Genomic DNA, 14,807 nt, shown 5'->3' with positions numbered 1-14,807 from the left:
TCTTAACTTGAGGCTACACAGGGATATTTATCTCCTCTACAAATCACGCTCGTGTAATTGGTGGGACAGAGGTGCTATTCATGCCAGGATCACTTGATTATCCTATAAAATGATTTTCTTTTTGTCTCAATTGTTTGTATTTTTATATTATATATGAACTTCATCTTAATGCAGTCATCTTTTCCCACTTCTCTTTCCTGCTAAGTTTCTTTTCATCTTACCCTTAGCTAGTTCACTACTACTTACTACCTAGTTAACTACTCCTCATTTTTACATCTTAGCTCAACTGTTACCTCCTCATAGAAGTCTTCCTTTTCTTTCTCTCTCTCTATAAGAATCTCCCTGCCCCCATACCATGCACTCTTTGTAACTTTACAGCGTTTATTTCTTCATGGCACTGATCACAATATGTAATTTTAAAATTTATTTGTTTGCTTTTTTATTGTTTCTCTCTCTATACACTTGACTGTGAGGTCCATGTGTCCATCATGCAGGTGTCTGCCCGAGTACTAAGCATGATGCCTGATACACAGCAGAGGCTAAGCCAACATTTGTTGAATGAATATGTCTGTGAGTTGCTGTGGAATTTTGTAGTCTGCTTAGAGGGGTATGAGTATGTGTTATATCTTGGTCCCCTATGATAACTTCTTTTGGATGATCTCCTTCAGTGACAGACACTAACATAGACGTAGGGTTGTCTATCTACTCAGTTAGTTTCCTTGACTCCAGATCTATTAAATGGACAGGCCTCCTAGACCATTTGGACCATGGTACCTTATCGTGAGTAAACCTAGGTTTTCTAGATCATTCTAGACCACGATGTACTATCTTCCAGAGCTTGTATTCTATGGTAGCCTCTGGTCACAGGTGGTTATTGAGCACTTGAAATGTAGCTAGTATGAAGTTCCATATGCTGTGAGTGTAAAATACACATTGGATTCTGAGGATTTAGTATAAAAATGTAGAATATCTCATTAATACCTGTCATACTGTTTACTTATTGAATAACATTTTGGGTCTATTGGGCTAAATAAAATATATTATTACATTTAATTTCACTTTTTTTCTTTTTACTCTTAAAAAGTGCTACTGGAACATTTGAGATTATATATGTGGATCACATTTGTGACTCACATTATATTTCTATTGGGCAGTGTTGTTCTAGACCTAACTAGTTCACCTCTGTTGTTTGGCAGTGTGGACTGAAGGTGATCCCCTGAAGGGAATGCCCAAATTGCAAGAGCCTCTCATAGCCTGCTCCATTCTTGTTAGCTGTGCACTAGGGGAAGAACTGGCACTCCAGGAGAGTGGCTCAGGTGTCATTTCAGTACTCCCTCAGTGTCAAATCACGAGGCCCACATACAGTTTGCATCCCGAGACACAGAAACTTCAAATATATTGTTAGTGTCCATATATCTTGCTTAAAATAATGATAGGACCAGAACCCAGATCTTTCAATTATGCTAAGTCATTGAATTACTTATAGAAGGACTGACTAATAAAATTATATCTTCCTTTTAAAATGCAATACTAGAAAATTTTAAAGGATTGTTAATTAGTTATACAGGTTTTCTTTAAAAAAATCAATTAATGATGAAATTACACCAGTCTTTAGACAACTAAATAGAAAATCATATTGTATACTCTGATAAATTAAACAAACAGAAACTCCTATTATTGCCACGTGTGCTATAGTAGAGGATTAAACTGGGATGACCTTTATTTGGCAAAAGCATATACACTGCAAAGCAAAATTTAAACAAGTCAGATATGAACATGAACTCTACTTGTAAATAAACACAAATCTAATAACCATTCTTTGCAAAGCTATAAAAACTCCCTTGGAGACCATACACTGCAGTTTGGAAAACTGGTTGCTATGTCTTATTCCAAAAGCCCTCACCACTGACACATCAGGCAGACTTCTCTTCTTAGGTAAGGAGATGGATTCCTAAATAATTAGCTTCATCATCATTATCTTCTGGTTCATTCATTAGTTTAGCAAATATTTAGTGGGAACCAACTATGTGCCAGGCATCTGTGTGTTCTAGGTGCTCAAGATGCTACAGTGACCAATGCAGACAAACTTTTGCTCTTTGGAGCTTAAATTTTTGTGCTTAGGTATTTTCTCAACAGGAAGAATAAAATGAAAGGATAAAGCAAATCTAAGCAGTGCTACCTTAGAATGCCACAGGTAACTTTTTTTTTTTTTTTAAGTTGGGAATCGAAATGAATTTGAGACTTTCTATCCTGTGTCTTTCTTGGGGAATTTGAAAGTGGAGGTGCATATGGAAGGTGGAGGTGCATAAAACCATACCTATCCAAAGTACTAATTAGTATTTTCAGAATGAAAATGTCAGAAGACCCTATTAAAGCTTCAAATAAAACCATTAGACTGTGTTAAGGGATTTTCCAATCATTCTGGGGGGTCTTGGCATACTTATTCAGTTCTTCTTTCTTCTGCTGGGACATCCCAACCTATAGTTAACCAGATGTCTTAGTTCTTACATCCATTAATTCTAGGAACTCCCAGTCAGAATGGCTTCCCTTCCCGCCCAACAGACTCATTCTCATTCTCTCACAGTCCGAGTCCTGCCCCGGCACATATTCTCTCCCTTCCACATATTCACTTGCTTACACTTCCACAGGTTCCCCTTCATCCCTTTCAAGCAGAGAGGCTCCTTTAATATGGCATTTTCCCCTTAAAGTTCAGCCGGTAGATGTCTCCATTACTCCCTTATAGCGAAGACCTCGGCAAGTAGGGTTTAATCATTTCTTTAACCGACAACAAGGAAGAAGATTTGATAATTTGCCCAAAATGAGCAGATGCTCGGGAGGACACGTCTCCATCCTACGTCCCTTCCCTCCGATTTAAGCCACAAATGAAAACTACTTTCTCCCTCTTTACCAGGCAAAAGGAAAGGCTGATTTAACTAAGCATGCAAGATGCCAACACCCTCCTCCTCGGTACATCCAAGTTTCCTTCGCTCTGAGCCACCACAAGTCTGCTTCTCCCTTCACTCCGCCCACCCCACCTCTCACCCCCTCAGGTTCCCGAGTCATCAGGGAACGCGAGCGGGTGAAAGGACTCAGCGAAGCTGCATTCCGCGCCACCGCCTCCTCCTGCGCCTCGGGTTCAGCACTGGACAGCTCCCGCACCAGCCCAACAAAGGGCAGTCGGCTGATTGACAGAGGAGCCGGCCAAACAGGGCACAAGACGACTTGAAGCCGCCCTACCAGGGTTTGGTTGCGGCCAAGCCGCCTCTTTAAACCGGCTTTCCTCCCGAGAGCAGGGAGAGGCAGGAGTGTGGTTTGTGGCCAAACTTAAAGACTCCAATTAACCAGCTGCCTAGCCCTCGTGGTTCCGGAAAGACAAACGCCTTAAAAGAAACCCTAGCTGCTACGCTCGCGGTGCGGGTCTGGGCGCGCGCGCTCCGCGCCTCGGGGCGAAGCGGACGAGGAGGAGCCTGAGCCGGGAGGCGGGAACGACCTGCCACGGGCGAGACGATGGAGCAGTGTCTTTGGCGGCCGCGGCGGCGGCGGCAGCAGCAGCAGCAGCAGCAGCAGCAGCTCCTGAACACACCTCAATGAGAGCGGCGGTGGAAGCTGCTAAGCAGAAAGACGTAAGCAGGCCAACTATAGCTGCCGGCGGCGAGAGGGGATGTAAGGTGCCGGGCTCCAGGCTGCGAGGTGCGCAATCCCGAGCAGACCCATGGTGGAGCAGGAGCAGCCGGCGTTGCCACAGGTGATCTGATCTCCTGCGACGGTAGCTCAGTCAGCCGCGCGTATGTCAGAACATCCCTACTTTAAAGTCCTTTTGGACTGGGTGCCAGCTGAAAAGGGGGAAGGCTCCTAGAAAAAGTCTTAGTGCTGATAGATTGACGACCAAAATTTAAAAAGTGACTCCCTCCGTTACCTCCTCTCCTTGCTGCGAGGCAGATGGGAGCCATGGCTAACCCCTTACTCTGCTGCCTCCTGCTCGTTCACCTGGGATTGGGAGCTGCCGGCGCCAGCCGCGACCCTCCAAGTCGGACGGATTCCTCTCGAGAGAAGACCCTGAGGGCGAAGCAGCACGCCCAGCAGCCGGCTCGAGCCTCTGCCTCGGACCCCTCGGCTCCCTGGAGCCGCTCCACCGACGGCACCATCTTGGCGCAGAAAATCGCCGAGGAGGTGCCCATGGACGTGGCCTCTTACCTCTACACCGGGGACTCCCACCAGCTGAAGCGAGCCAACTGCTCCAGCCGCTACGAGTTGGCGGGCCTGCCGGGGAAGTCGCCTGCCCTAGCCAGCTCCCATTCCTCCTTGCACGGGGCGCTGGACACGCTGACACACGCCACCAACTTCCTCAACATGATGCTGTAGAGCAATAAGTCGCGGGAGCAGAACTCGCAGGACGACCTGGAGTGGTACCGGGCACTGGTGCGGAGCCTCCTGGAGGGTGAGCCCAGCATCTCCCGGGCGGCCATCACCTTCAGCACCGAGTCGCTGTCCGCCCCAGCCCCGCAGGTCTTCCTCCAGGCCACGCGCGAGGAGAGTCGCATCCTGCTCCAGGACCTGTCCTCCTCAGCACACCACCTGGCCAACGCCACGCTGGAGACCGAGTGGTTCCGCGGCCTCCGGTGCAAGTGGAGGACTCACTTGCACCGCCGCGGCTCCAATCAGGGGCCCCGGGGCCTGGGCCACAGCTGGCGGCGCAGGGACGGTCTTAGCGGGGACAAGAGCCACGTCAAGTGGTCTCCGCCTTATCTGGAGTGCGAGAACGGCAGTTACAAGCCCGGGTGGTTGGTCACTCTCTCCGCTGCTTTCTACGGGTTGCAGCCTAACCTGGTCCCGGAATTCAGGTAGGGAGGGAAAAAAGATCAAAGCAAAGCCTTCCTTCCGGGTTCATGGGTAGGTGCGCGTGTGGGGAAGGAACACTGTGGCTGTGACATTTAGGCCTCCCACCTTCAAAGCAGAGACCCAGGCTGAGGGACACCCCACGCAGGCGCAAGTGCTTAGGGACAAGAAGTGCCCCGCATTTGTCAGCTTCAGACACTCAGCAAAAGCTTTTCTCTCAAATCAGTTCCCCTGCAAGGGGCAAGGGACGGGAGCTCTTGGTAGAGCTGAGAGATGCCCTATGTTTCTCTCTAGCCCTCGGGAGAGCAGGGAGGGGAGTTCCCGGTCAGGGGTGATGCACTGCACCCTGGCAAGCTCAGGGCATGCCAGCCAGGCACAGAGTGGCGTGCCAACTCACAAGAGTAGGAAAGGGAGTGGGAAGAAAAGAGTTCGTTATTCCCGCTACTTCGGGATAGCCTCTACCTACTTCCTCCTACGTGTGTAGTTTGAGGCGCCAGTCTGTTGTTAGTCAGTTACCAGAGCGCCTAATGAAAACGCTGCAATCCCCTGGGCAGTTCTGTCCCTTCAGCAGTGAGTCAGTCCCAGCAGCACAGCTGTCTCTAGGATCCATACTTTGCAGTTTGACAGGTGCGCTCCTTCTACTTGTCTCCCTCCTTCCCTCAACCCATCTCCCATTCCTTGGTCCCCTCTTTCTCCTGTTTTCTGTGTTAGGCACACCTAGGGGTTCTCTGGCCCTTCACATACACACACTTTATAAATGAACCTGGTTGAGTCATCCTAGGGAGGGAGGGATCAGTTCTCACTGAATGCACTCAGGGAGCTCAGAGAAAATTTAGTAACAGTTCTGTATTTCCTGCCTCACGGTGTAGCATTTGTGGGAAGATGAGAATTTGCAGATTAGCAGGTGGTAACTTGTGCCCTGGGACGTGCCTGATTTTTGGGGTGAGGGACTTTTAGAAGTAGCCCTGTTGAGTGAACATGAGGAACAGAAAGGAAAGAGTGGAAACTCCACAGAAGGCCTGGGAGAAGGCCACAGATTGACTGGTATCCTCCCCAATTCCCAATGGGAAGAAGGTCTTGGGGGTTGAGGTTGCTTCTGTACTTTTTGGGAAACTGGGCAAAAGTGGGAAACCTGTGTGTGTTTTAATGCCCTTTTGGTACAACAAGGACAGGATGATGACCTGGTGAAAGTTACCAGGGGGAGTACTGGGTGGGCAAATGGGAGGAGTCAGAAAGCTTATTTGTCTTGGCACTGTTATTTACTGCTGAATGACCTCAAGAAAGTTGCTTAATCTCTCTGGGCCTCAACAACTTACCTATCAAGTAAGGGAGTTGAACTAGATGGTCTCTAGGGAGCCATTCAGTTATAAAACTCTGTGGCTTTTAATGCTGGCAACACTTGAGAAGGTATAAATGAAAAGTAACCTCCTTTCTCTAATTCTGTATGACCATATTAAATGTTTTTTGTGTGTGTCTATCTCTTTAAAGGATCTTGTCTTAAACCAGCGTAACTCTTTCCTACTTTAAGGATAATCTTACTTCCTCCTGACTTCTGTAGGATCCTATTAGTAAAAGCTGAGCCCAGCTTTGAGTCTTTGCTATATTATTTGCTCAGAAAAGATCTGCAGATGCCATTCACTGCTAGAAAATTGCTTTTGGCCTTCGCATAAGCCTTTTCAGGGAGTCCCAGGGCCCAGGACTGAAAGATCAGTTGATCAATCGATCGATTGATCTATCCATTCATCCAGCTTACTAACGTGTATTGATACTTTATGTTAGGCTCTGTGCTAACTGCTTTGCATGTATTATCTTGATTAAGCCTCACGACAAACCTGAGTTAGGTTTTATTAGTTTCCCCGTTTTACAGAAAAGGAACCTGAAGCACAGAGAGATTAAGCTTCTTTCCTAAGATCACGCAGCAGTTAAGCAGCAGAGTCGGGATTTGAGCTCGACTCACACTTTTAACCACTATGCTAAACTCTGTCTCATGAAGGTGTCCTAGGAATGCTGCATGTATTGCAGCTGCTGCATAAAAATATATGTATTTTCAAGGGTCAGATGTGAGACTGGGGATGAGAACCATTCATTTTCAGAAGTATTTCTCATAAGGCTCAGAAACCACAGGTCACCTACATGAACTCAGGCCTTCCGCAGGCCAAGATAAAAGGCTGAGACACCAGGGGTCATGTTGTGTAGGCTCACACGACCCGATCTAATTTTTGGACTATGTTCAGAAAATAGATTGTTTCCTCTGGCTGAGTCTCTTTAAGTGCCTTCCTAGTCATCGATGGTGTTCTTTAGCCAAGGCACGAAGCCAGGCCATTTAGTGTGTGGCTCTCTACAGAATCTGGCTCCTCCTAGCAGCACGCATGAAGAGCAGAATAAGTGCTCTCCTGTGAGTACTTTTGCCCCATGTCCCATGCTCCTCAAGTACTGTATTGAGGATTCGCACAGATGTTAATTATAGGAACTGGAAGAAATCTTAGATCAGATGGTTCTTCCTGTTTCATAAAGAAACAGATAAGAAAGGTGAAGTGACTTGTCCAAGAATCACATATCGAGCTTTTAACAACAGCAGAAATAGGATCCAGGCCTTCTGCCTCTGGTTCACACTATGCCATATATATATATAAATTTCAACGGGCCCTTTCTGTCTCTTCATACTCATAAAAGGCAAATGTTTTTGATGTTGTTGATGTTTTATCACCTAAGATGTGTATTCTAAACTTTTATAACGTAAGTGAATAATATTGTACAGGTATGGTAACAGGTAAACCTCAAATGAATTTCTGAGAAACCATGACTAGGCTCTAATCATGATTTTAAATCTATTTTGAATCTATAGAGTGTTATTTGCAAAAAGCCTTATCTGTAATAAAAAAAATTTGCTAATGATTTCCTCATGGAAGAGAAGAGGAGGATAAACTTTGTAGTTAAGACTTTCATTTAACTTCAGTTACTATTTCAGCTAATATTTCGCCAGGTCTTACTTACAAGGTTCAAGATTTAAATTATATTTTATTTTTAGAGAATTCAAATCTGAAATATGAAATTCAAAAGTAATGTGGAAAACATGGTCAACTACCTTCTTATATTAATGCTTATCACTGTAAAACACCTCTCAGAATAAATTTTATTCCCCTCTGCTTCAGAATGACACAGGTTTCTTAAATTTTAAGGCCTAGTGTAAGACTCACATGTGAAGAGAAGTTTATTGCTCTTTTTTTTCCCCCCCAAAATGGCATTAGTGTTTTACCTAAATGGCTCCTGAGTCTTGTTATAGACCTATAGTATAAACACTTAAGTTCTCATCTTCTATCCCAGCAAAAAAAAAAAGAGAGACTAACAATTTAAGGTATACTCTAAATTATTTTTATTTATCATCTTAGGTTTGTGATGTCCTTGCAGAGTTTTCTTCAAAGTTAAGTCCTTTGCTTTTGTATACTAATTTTTCTGTGTGGAACTTAAAGTACTATGGAGTTTGAGCCCATTCTAATGAACTCATAGACATATTCCTGGTGGTGGTTGGAACTGTTTAGTGCCTAGGATGAATATAAGGTACCTAAGTGTTTGTTGAATTTAAATTAAGGTAAAGGAACCTTTGGGAATTCTTACTTGATGAGCCGTAAGGGATTTTGGAATTCATTTGGTTTCTTTCCTCTTCTCATTGTACAGTGGAGGAAAGTAAGACCCAGAGGGCTAAAGGAATTTGCTAAGAGTGGCACAGCTCTTTTGTGGTGGGTTAGAATTAACGGGAACCAATATATATTGAGCATCTACTATGTGTCAGATGTTTTATAAATATCCCACTGCATGTAGTTCTTAGTATTCTCAGGTAGTTACAACTTCAGGAAAGTTGAGCAACTTGCCCAGGGCAACACAGCTAGTAAATTAGGGAGCGTGAATTAAATTTAGATCTATCTAGCTATGAGGCTTGTATTGTCTTTCTACTACCCTATGACGCTATCTCTTAATTACCAATTTTGTTTTCACCTTGTTATTAAAAATGTAACACGGTATTGGCTTGAAATAATTAATATATTTGGCCAAATACGTGACAGACACTTGTTTTTTTGGCCAATCATATAATCAAGCATGTTGTATAGAGAGAAGAGTATTAGACTTGAGTCAGAACTTTGCCCTAAGTCCCAGTTTTGTCTCTGACTGGCTGTATTACCTGTCTGAAAATCAGTTTCTGCACAATTAAAACGTGGAAAGAGACTTGGCGATATCCATATACCTTTATAACTCTTTGTTCTATGAGTTCTTAAGCGACCTATCCAACGGGCAACAAGGAGGCTTTGGAAACAGGACTGATACACATAAATGCAGTACCTTGTGGAAATGATATTGATGGGGGAGGAACGTGCAGAAGAAGAGGACACCAAATGAATGTCAGGTGTGCATTTTTCCACAATAGTGTGGAAACGCCTTTTTAGAAACTTACATAAGTAACATTGGTGTCACTGAGTCACTGACTCCTGAGGGGTTACTCCTCTCTCCTTCACAAACATGTGCCCACACACCTCCATCAGAGATTCTGGTATAGATCTCTGCAGATGGCAATTTACATAGTATTAGAGAAATGACCATCTTGCTCTAGGCCAAACATACCCTGTCTCTCTTGTGGGTACTGGTAGTGGTGAAGAGGTTACCTACAGGAACACGACAGAGCTGTCTACCTGGGTAATGGATCAGAGTTTTTAGATGGACTTCTGCTATTGAGGCTTTTGAGTCTCAATTATTTCATCTTTAAGCTGTGAATAGTAAAGTGTATCTTTGGGATTTTGTAAAGACTAAATGAAGGACTGTTATCACACAGGAAGTTCAGTAAATATTTTGTGTCACAGCGTCTGTCTTCCTAAATACTGAACACTTTTAGTTGTATTAAAGTCACATGATTTATAGTAATTTATAATTTATATAATGACTTAGTTTCATTCCTATTATTGCGAAGGCTTGTAATTACAGTGGATCACGGGGGAAATACTGGCCTTGGAGACAGGAGACATTGACCCCAGCCTGGACCACATCCTTGGCTATGGTGCTCCCATGGGCAGCAGTTGCCTTTCTAATCCTGTTTCCTCATCTGTAAGTTAAAGGGGGCTGGACTAGGTGACCTGTTGGGCTCCTTATAATCTAAAAGCCTATGATTATGTACATAACTAAATGTGTCACTTTAACTTGTGAAGTTTCGATGGTTGTGCTGAAACCAGTTAATGTATCCTCACCTGAATGCAGATCATGTTCATATATGTTCAGTGTTTAACTTTATCATGGTCATTTACTCACAGGCTATTTAGAGAAAGCCCTCTCGGTGTACACTGGATTAAGTATACATACTAAGGGAAATGAGAACTCCATTTCAAAATAAGAATAAGCATGATCTGAGTTTCTAGATCTTGAAAGATCACCTGAAATTTACTTAAAGTCAACAAGAAGCTGTTTCACAGATTTCTAAACCAAGGGCCTCAGTACACTTGTGTAATTTCCCCCAAGGTAATCAATGTTTAGGCATCCTGAAGCTCCTACTTACCGTTTAAAAACAACCTGTCTCTGACTTAACTCTGTAGTTGGTGTTAATACTTCAAAGGAGGCTATTTAGTGTGGTGTAGCAGTGGTACAGCATTATCTTGCCACCTTCTAGAACACGCATTCGGAAGCTGAAATGGGATTTCAAGACTGCTAAATAAATGACAGGAGTTTGGGCCTCCCCTCTGGGGAGAGAACTCATGCCTCACAAGACTGATTTTATGGCCTCAATTGCTGGCTAAGTCAAATTTTACTTTCAACTTCATAAAAGCATCAGTTTTTGTTCACTGTTCAGGGTTTTAAGGCTACCTTTTTCCAAGATGCACCGTGTTTTATGATTATATTGTAATATACTGGGATGCCAAGAAGTATGCTGTTGGTGTTATTTGTACTTGGTTGGTACAGAAGCATTAGGGCCTTGTTTGTCTTCTCTATTCAGCTCTGGATTGATGTTCACAGGGTTATTTAAACAGAATTACTGAAACAGTACATTGGAATTTTGATAACTTTAGCAGCTTGATGGCCACTATGTGCAAAGAGGCAGTTCAGCGGTCTTGGGACTATGTTTCGGACACTTTGCAGACAACAGCATCATTAGGCTCTTGCCCAGCACAGCTATGGCACATACGTACATTGGCTTGTTTTGCTGGTCTTTTAGTATTATTCGTTTTTCAAGTTTTAGCAAGAAACCTTTTCTGGTGTAATTTCTACTTTGGCTGGGCATTTACTCATCTAACAAGTCTTTCTTCCTAAAACTTGACCTATGAAAAGATTTAGGTGGATAGGCTGTTCTATAAAATACTTCTTCAGTTTAGGAAAAAATTAATGCTCTTGGCTAAAAGTCTTTCTCAGGTACCCACCCCCCCAGCCCCATTTTCTACAATACCAAACTTAGTGTAGGAACCATGACTGACTTTCTCTTTTACACCAAAGGATATTATAGTGTCTCAAAGCAATCACAGGAGTCACCTAGTTTTATTACCTTCATTATAGGTAGAATTTATAGAAAACAGAGATTAGCTTAAATGTGATCTGACCCCAAGATCATTTTCTCCAAAAAACAGTTTCCTTGCTTTTTATTAAAGAAGGCAGTCTCTTTCTCTTTTATAGTTAACTGATACTTATAATTAATTGAAATCCAGTTAATTTTTATTCATTATAATATCTCTTGTAACTTTCCCCCATTTAGAATAAGACAAAACAGGATTAAAAAAAAATCCTGTCCAGTTAGCAAAGTACCCAGTGCACTTATAACCTAAAAGGGAACTTAGAATTACATAAGATGTTGGTTTACTTTCTTAACCTGGTTTTCTCACCACTTATGTGTTTTCCAACGTGTATGCCTTATTACATTATCGTGGAAGGATTTTTATAGAATAACAAGACACATGGCTTTTATCTGAGAAAGAGGAAAAGGTATTGTAGTACAAAATAATGTATTTTATCAATTCTAAGATGTACCTTTTCCACATTTTGATGTCTCTCAAACTGAGATGTGTCTTAATGATTGGGGGCATGTCATTTCCAATTGGCATACACTTTTCTTTTAGTGGTACAGAATGTAATAGCATATCTTACAATTAATGGCATCTTATATTTGATGAACTGTGATATTAGAAAATGGGAAATTAAATTCCATGGTCTCTCCAACTATAAAGTTCTACTATCATCTATAAGCTATCAATATGCAGCAAAATATGCCTACATGGAAACAAAAAACGTAGACCTTACTGCTGTATATCAGATTGCTATTTGTCTTCATAATAATTTTTAAAACAAGACAAGCTATACTAAAACATGTAACCACACTGTCTTTTTAATATATGTGAAATACACAAAACATCGGGCCAGAAGCTGCAGAAACTTATTTTCAGAATAGGTGAGGTAAGGATTATCAAAATCTTTCCTACACCATCTGGCAAAGAGTTTCACTCACACTGTGGGGAGATGGATAGGACAGTGAGAATACAAGACCACTTATAAACTAAAAATAGAGGGACTAGATCTGTCTTTCCTTTCTAAAGTGCTTAGAGGTTTCAGGGTGGAAATAAAAGCTTTGTGGTGTAGCCGTGTAACTAGTTTTGGTTAAAGAGATTTAAATGGAATTGTGGAGGTATGTGTGTTTTCTCTTTCTTTTCTAGTCAGTTGCCGGGAATGGAATGAAGAGTTTGGCTGTCCCCTTATTTGATGCCTTAGACCACTGTGTAGAGCAGGGTGTCTCAACCTCAGAACTATCGACATTTGGGGCCAGATAACCCTTTTCTGTGGGGGCTTTTTTGCTGTAAGATGTTTAGCAGCACCCCTGACTCTACCCACAGGATGCCAGTAGCAACCTCCCTGCCCAGTGTGACAATCAAAAATGTCTACAAACATTGCCAAGTATCACCTAAGGGGTAAAAATGTCTCTGGTTGAAAGCAGCTGGTGTAGAGGGAACACATATAAAAATGCTATTCTGTGGCTATCCTATTTCAAGAGTTCTATATGTATCTATGTATGTGTGTGTGTGTATGTGTGTGTGTGTGTGTGTGAGAGTGTGTGTGTGTGTGTGTGTGTGTGTGAGTTTGTCAGATCACATTTCTATTTGTCTGGAACATAAGATCACTGCATATATAGAATCTGACATGAATGAGAACTAGAAAATTTTGATGAATCGATGGAATATTAATTCACATTTAGATGTCATTAAGGCTCAAAAAGAACATCTGGCCAAATTATTTCCAGAACTTGTTGCTAAGCATGGATTTGCTACTTATATAGCTAAATGTCTCATTTTTAAGATTTCCCATTAAAGGATGCATTTGGAAAAGAAAATGTGTGTGTGTCTGTGTGTGTGTGTGCGTGTGTGTGTGCGTGTGTGTGTGCGAACCTCTGTGGGGACAAAGAGGAGAGAGGGAGAAAGTAGGGGGTAGAGAGGAGTGTGGACAGGGAACAAATGGAGATGAATGAAACGAAAAACAGTTAGCAATCTATGATAGTGTTTTACTTTTTCATGAAGCTCTGTTTACCACTGAGCACTTTCATAGTTCTGATGAAACTGAATTATTCTTTTCTAGCAAGTAGTGAGGAATCAAGTTCCTGACGATTTAATCATTATAAAGATAGGTTGGCTGTGCTTGCATTTCAGAACTTTATCTCAGGAAGTCAAAGCTATAAACAGGCTGATGCAGAGCTTATCCCATTAAAGGAATATTAATACCTTACAATATATATTCTTAAAATGCTCTGGCTTTTTTAATGATTTTTTGTTTTTTGGCTGCGCTGCATGGCTTGCAGGATCTTAGTTCCCCGACCAGGGATCCAACCCAGGCCCCCTACAGTGGAAGCTCGGACCCTAACAGCTGGACCACCAGGGAATTCCCTAAAATGCTCTGTTTGCCACTTTACCTTTATTGATTCAACTAGAAGCTGTTCATAATTTGAACATATTATAAATGAAATTTCCTAGAAGAAATAATTAAAATGACATATTATATAGACATTATTTAAGGCTTTAACATGTTTAAAGACAGTTTTTAACATTACTATGTTTAGAATCCTGTCAGAAGAAACCTTAAAAAATAACAATGGCTACATGATGGAAAAGAATGTTTAGGCTTTACAAATTACCATAGCACAAACTGATGCATGCCTACTTCCTCCTGTGCCATCCATAAACATGTAGTACATGTGAGCTTCAGGGGCAAGAAACGAGGAGCGTGCTGCTGTATACTGTGTTGATTACAGAGAAATGAGAGATGATGTTGTGAATGTTAAGAGATGAGACCAAAGCTCATGAAGCGAAAGATGAAGATTACTATTTATCTGGATAAGGCACACTTCAGAAAGCTGTTTCAGGTACTAACTTAATAATTAGATTTGTGGGAAGGCCCTCATATTACAGCCCTCTGAAAGTTATTTAGAAATCTATTTGTCTTTCCACTTTTTTGAGAAAGAAGCAAATAACAACTGGGGCATTCCTGAAAGAAACAATGTTCTAGTAAACATCCTGGGAAAGCTCCTTTTTGAAGAATTAGAATTTTAGAAGTAAAAAGGATTTTAGAGATCATGTAATCCAACTTATTTTTACTTTTACACATGAGGAAATTGAGACCCAGGGAAGTGGTGACCATCACTTGCACTGGCTATGGCTGCAGTGAACTTGTAGTTTAATAACAGGCACAGATAAAAAGACGCTGAGTCATCAAGTAAACGTTAATTTACGGTCATTATTCACTGATTACAAACTTAGCTGGGTATCAGGATCACCTGAAAAGCCTGATAGTACATTCCTAGGCCCTTTCAGACCCTGTGAAGAAGACATGTGGGGACAGCTTCAGAAGTCTGTATCAAAAACAAAGTCTTGGGGCTTCCCTGGTGGCGCAGTGGTTAAGAATCCACCTGCCAATGCAGGGGACACAGGTTCGAGCCTTGGTCCGGGAAGATCCCACATGCCGCGGAG

The 14,807-nt window shown here is 42.3% G+C and overlaps 1 pseudogene; it reads left to right on the top strand.

The window, feature by feature from the left end:
* The first annotated feature begins 3,580 nt into the window (after positions 1-3,580).
* LOC149743789 (metabotropic glycine receptor pseudogene) lies at positions 3,581-7,480 on the top strand (annotated as a pseudogene).
* Positions 7,481-14,807: the final 7,327 nt, after the last annotated feature.

The sequence above is a fragment of the Delphinapterus leucas genome, unplaced genomic scaffold (assembly GCF_059928025.1).
Source record: "Delphinapterus leucas isolate spDelLeu-1000000601 "Yukka" unplaced genomic scaffold, BTC_Dleu_Yukka2 spDelLeu_asBTCV2_sq80, whole genome shotgun sequence".
Classification (NCBI taxonomy): Eukaryota; Metazoa; Chordata; class Mammalia; order Artiodactyla; family Monodontidae; genus Delphinapterus; species Delphinapterus leucas.
The sequence above is the reverse complement of the archived record's forward strand: the minus strand, read 5'-3'. Positions and strand labels throughout refer to the sequence as shown.